Source organism: Lolium perenne, chromosome 3, assembly GCF_019359855.2.
Source record: "Lolium perenne isolate Kyuss_39 chromosome 3, Kyuss_2.0, whole genome shotgun sequence".
NCBI lineage: Eukaryota > Viridiplantae > Streptophyta > Magnoliopsida > Poales > Poaceae > Lolium > Lolium perenne.
In genome coordinates, this window is record NC_067246.2 from 97895929 (window position 1) to 97901907 (window position 5979).

General features: G+C 43.3%; 1 long non-coding RNA gene across 1 annotated transcript; it reads right to left on the bottom strand.

The window, feature by feature from the left end:
- Positions 1-4825: 4825 nt before the first annotated feature.
- Positions 4826-5695, bottom strand: LOC139837551 (uncharacterized). Its single transcript, XR_011754057.1, has 3 exons — positions 5404-5695; positions 5281-5314; positions 4826-5052 (listed from the first exon to the last, which is right to left on the bottom strand). It is a non-coding gene; the product is annotated as an uncharacterized lncRNA (long non-coding RNA).
- Between the last annotated feature and the right edge of the window lie 284 nt (positions 5696-5979).

Consider the following 5979-nt stretch of genomic DNA (forward strand, 5'->3'; position numbering starts at 1 on the left):
GAATAAATAAGAGGGATAGAAGCTATACTTCCGACTAAAGAAAGAATTTGTTTCGTAAATATTTTCCCCAAGTACTTGTTTCCTAACAAACGTCCATGCTAACTAAGGTCTCCTACAGTCAGGATAGCTCTGATACCAGCTCTGTGGGGACCCCGGACTAGCTGTCCGAAATTCCCTGTTATGTATACAGTTCACGATCCCATGATCAGTGCGTCGTGAACACATAACCGAACTGATATCAAATTACACCATCCATTACAAAGCGGAATAAGAAAATTACAACATGGTCACATGACCAAAACTTACATAATAGCCTCGAAGGGCCTAATTAAACATCAGAGTAGCATCATCACTTTAGCAGCGCAGTACCCAAGTCATCTGCCATAACCCTACAGGCAACTGACTGGGAAGACGTTCCTAGCTCGCATAGACGTCACCAACTCCTTCTTCATTCGTCATGTTCCTCCAAGTCTGGCCAAGTAAATAGCCAGGGACAAAGCCGTGAGTACATTGGAATTGTACTCGCAAACCATCAAGAAGGGTGCTAACAATGCTAACTAAAAGAGACAAGAGAGGAAGAATAGTTTCTCTTGTGGATATAGCATGTGAAAGAGAAATAGTTTCTCTTGTGGATATAGCATCCCGACATCGCAATTGATGGAGACACTAAAGTGGTACTATGACATATCTATATCTTTATTGAAGAAGAGTTAGCATACCGCCATCTCAGGTGATGGGAATACTAGGGAAGTCCTATGACATCTCCATATCTTTGTTAAAGAAGAGTTCCTCTTCAAGAAACATTTAGGAAAGAGTTCCCCACTTGGTCTTATTTTTCACGACCATCTCCATATGGTCAACACACGCCCTTTTTCCGTACCCTTCCGGTACATCCAACACAACACTTTCTTTGCAAAGCATTTATCAAAACAAAACTCAAGCCCCGGTAAAGGTAGACCTTTGCAACCCGTCCATGACCGCGGACACGGCTATTCGAATAGATTTAACTCTGCAGAGTTTGCACACTTTCCCCACAACTATCCGGATACCTATCGTGTGGGCATCATCCCCGCATAACAACATATGCCACGACGGATACCCGGACATAACCTTTCGCCCATCTCCACTGGCACGAGTCCTTCCCTGCGGGCTTACCCCTTCCCGGCACCCCGGCAGCATACCTCCTTTTGAGCGTATCTCCGGCGCCATGACAGAAGACCCTCAGTAATCGTCCGGCTATCAGTTAAGACAGTGTATTGCCTCCTCCAGAGCGCAACCCGGCGTCGGAGGTCGTCATGACCCTCCCTAGAAAGTTGTGAAGGGTGCTCCTGCCAGCTTCAACAAACTATGGGCTAAGCCCCATCCCACACCAGGGTAGAGTGGTTGCGCGATAAAAGTTGGGCTGGTGTACACTTATACGCAGTGCTCCTTTTTAGAAACCATTTCTTTTTCCCACAACACCTCGGTTGTTCAACCAACCTCCATACACCACTTTTCCAAACATCTTTATCAAGATCCTTTGCTTTCATAAACCATACACTTGGGTTAACTCACCCAAGGTTTTCATAAACATTTACAACAAGGTAAACTGATGGCGTGTAACTCACACGTTCGTTGGGAACCCCAAGAGGAAGGTATGATGCGCACAGCAGCAAGTTTTCCCTCAGAAAGAAACTAAGGTTTATCGAACCAGGAGGAGCCAAGAAGCACGTTGAAGGTTGATGGCGGCGGGATGTAGTGCGGCGCAACACCAGGGATTCCGGCGCCAACGTGGAACCTGCACAACACAACCAAAGTACTTTGCCCCAACGAAACAGTGAGGTTGTCAATCTCACCGGCTTGCTGTAACAAAGGATTAACCGTATTGTGTGGAAGATGATTGTTTGCAGAAAACAGTAGAACAGTATTGCAGTAGATTGAATTTCAGTAAAGAGAATTGGACCGGGGTCCACAGTTCACTAGAGGTGTCTCTCCCATAAGATAAACAGCATGTTGGGTGAACAAATTACAGTTGGGCAATTGACAAATAAAGAGGGCATGACCATGCACATACATATCATGATGAGTATAGTGAGATTTAATTGGGCATTACGACAAAGTACATAGACCGCCATCCAACTGCATCTATGCCTAAAAAGTCCACCTTCAGGTTATCATCCGAACCCCCTCCAGTATTAAGTTGCAAAGCAACAGACAATTGCATTAAGTATGGTGCGTAATGTAATCAACAACTACATCCTTAGACATAGCATCAATGTTTTATCCCTAGTGGCAACAGCACAACACAACCTTAGAACTTTCTGTCACTGTCCCAGGTGTCAATGCAGGCATGAACCCACTATCGAGCATAAGTACTCCCTCTTGGAGTTACAAGCATCTACTTGGCCAGAGCATCTACTAGTAACGGAAAGCATGCAAGATCATAAACAACACGTAGATATAACTTTGATAATCAACATAACAAGTATTCTCTATTCATCGGATCCCAACAAACGCAACATATAGAATTACAGATAGATGATCTTGATCATGTTAGGCAGCTCACAAGATCCGACAATGATAGCACAATGGGGAGAAGACAACCATCTAGCTACTGCTATGGACCCATAGTCCAGGGGTAGACTACTCACACATCACACCGGAGGCGACCATGGCGGCGTAGAGTCCTCCGGGAGATGATTCCCCTCTCCGGCAGGGTGCCGGAGGCGATCTCCTGGATCCCCCGAGATGGGATCGGCGGCGGCGGCGTCTCTGGAAGGTTTTCCGTATCGTGGCTCTCGGTACTGGGGGTTTCGTCACGGAGGCTTTAAGTAGGCGGAAGGGTAGGTCAAGAGGCGGCACGGGGGGCCCAAACCATAGGCCGGCGCGGCCAGGGGTGGGGCCGCGCCGCCCTAGGGTTTGGCCACCCCGTGGCCCCTCTTCGTTTCATCTTCGGACTTCTGGAAGCTTCGTGGAAAAATAGGCCCCTGGGCGTTGATTTCGTCCAATTCCGAGAATATTTCCTTACTAGGATTTCTGAAACCAAAAACAGCAGAAAACAGCAACTGGCACTTCGGCATCTTGTTAATAGGTTAGTTCCAGAAAATGCATGAATATGACATAAAGTGTGCATAAAACATGTAGATAACATCAATAATGTGGCATGGAACATAAGAAATTATCGATACGTCGGACACGTATCATAAACCTTGAGGGGTTCCCAACCTATAGTTTCATGAGAAGGAACTAATACAACACCATGGCCGAGATGAAGGTCATCATGCCATGAGAGTATATGTGAGTGGCATAAAGAGGATCCTACTTGCTTAAGGTAAGCATGTAAGATGATAAAATAAGGTGGATCAAACTTTCAGATTTGTGGTGCTACTATACAACTTTGGTGGTGTAGGTATTCTACCCATCCATCATTCATGAGGGTCCACGGCATACTTCTCTCAAGTTGAGAATTACACCAAGCTTCATGACCTTGATACTTCTAGACTCAACAAGGTGGGGGTGTGGTGTAAGACTCTATTTTGGAAATGACATGCTCATGTTGAGCACACAAGTGGACCCAAGGGAGTAGCACGGCCGTGATACCGTGCATCCCTCCAACATGTGAACAAAGGTGAAAGACCACCACAAGGAAATACTCCAATTACATCCATACAAAGACCAACATAGAGAGAACATCACATAAGGGATAAGATGCTTAGGGACATCAAAAATTGACATCCAACACCACATCATTCAGAGTTCAAAGATGGCTTGCCTTGGCTTATTTGTCCCTGGAATTCTTCAACTCCATCAATATAAGAATCCCAACAACATAAATAAAATCCTCGTCCGATTCCTCTTCTTCTTCTCCTCCGGAATAGTTCGCATCTATCGCCGAAAAATATAAAAGGAACACAATCAATCACATTGCACCAACAAGACAACATTCAACAATCAACAACTAACCATGCAGCCAAGGTATAACATACTAAGGACTTATAGATACCACAAACAACTTAAAGAGAACCCATTTTATTTACCTAGTAAAGGTATGAGAATATCACAACTTAGCAATTGCCTCTCTCGGTTATCACCATGGTATAAACCAATTATCCCCTGGTAGATAACATCATGAAGAGGACAAGAGCATTAGTTTGGCATCACAAACATTCACAACATAATTTCAAACATTTTTGGAAAAGTAGAAATCAGTTTTCCTAGTTTAATTTGCTCACTTAACACTATACAAAAATAGGATGCAAACCATATACCACATCATTTGAAAACTTAAGCAAAACAAAAGAGCTAAAGTTAGGTTGCAGAGGTTTTGTTTTGCAAGCATAAAACAAAGGTTGCCCACCTCTACTAAAAAGAGTTGGTCAAGGATTTTAAATAAACCGAAAAGTTTTGTTTCAGCAATGCATGTCACACATAAACATTACTAACAGCAACAAATATGTATGAACAGAGACTAATAATATTTTTCCTAGATAGCCAGTACTAATACAAGACTAACCCAATTGGAATCACCCAAAAATATTAAACCTACAATTTTAGGAATTTCTTTGAATCTGACTGTACAGAAAACAAGATCTGTGAGCCATAAATCGTAGAAAAATCCTACAAATATGAGGCCACTGGCATTTGAAAGGTAATTAAACAGAGATGCATACACAATTGGATTTGGGTTCAAATTGTTTCTGAAACTCTCACAAATGGATTGACAAGGTTACTGCATGTTTTCACCATTTGCTTTAACTAAGGAGTTGTAGAACAGATAACGGTTTGAAACTTGTTTGAGATGATTAAGAAAACATTCAGTAATCCTACAGTATTGGAATCACTCAATTAGGTTCAAAAATGGATTTTTGATGAATTAAAAGCTAACAGCCATGTCTGCAGAACATACAGAACAAGTTTAATTCATCAAAAATCATACACAAATCATAAAAATATGAGGTCTGCTGCATCTGAAAGGTATTGAATAGGTGGTTCTTACTCAGTTAGTTTCATTCAAAAATTCGTCTCCAAGCTCCTGGTTTAATTCGACAAAATCAGATCTGATCAGATCTTGATCTGTGAGCCATTTCAGTTTCAGGAGGTCAATCGAAGTGAAACCACCGCCAAAATGAAGGTATTGGAGAGGGCTTTCACCCACAGTTTAGTTTGCTCAAAAAGGTTTGGTAAAACGGGAGAAATCTAACAAACAGTGATTCTGTATGTTTGCAGAACTTTATTTACCATGCAAAATCCGTAACGAATTTGAGGATGAGACCAACGCCAAGTTGTAGATCTTTTCAATACCTATCTGCAGAACTTTGAACCACTCGATTTGAATCTGCACACGAGATTTGGCGGATTTTACAAGATCGTACCAGAATCTAAAACAGCAAGAAAGCAGAAATTACAGCAAGTTTTTGGACGAACTTTGCTCAAGAACTTCAGATCTGAGGATTGCTCAACCTTCTCCATGCTTGGACCAACATGCACCTGCATCAAGATCCAATCTTAGCAATGGAGGAAGAAGAAGAGGAGATTAAACCATCTAGGGTTGGGGAGAAGATGGAGGGGGAGGCTCTCATGGTGAGGATGAGCTTGAGGGAGGAAGGAGCTGCATCTTGGTGAGCTTTCCATGGCCATGGCCGGCCATGGAGTTGAGAGGAGCAGCATTTTCGTGGGGGAGTGAGGGAGAAGAGTGTGAGGGAGTGGAGAGAAGAAAAATGAGGGCCAAAGGTGGAGGAGGTGGCCGGCCAAGTCCCTTTTATAGAGGGAGAGGGGTGGCTGCCTCCTTATTTGATTGGTTGAGGTGGGTGGCTGCCCATTTAGTTATTTGGTTAGGTGGGAGTACAAGGCTTGTGGAGGAAGAAAGTAAGGAGGGAGAGCTGGCCGAATTTCTTGCCATGGCCGGCTCCATTCTTGCCAAACTCAAGTGAACAATGTGAGAGAGGGCACAACATCCATGTGAATAGATCAATCATGATATTGAGGAAATAATGTCAATGA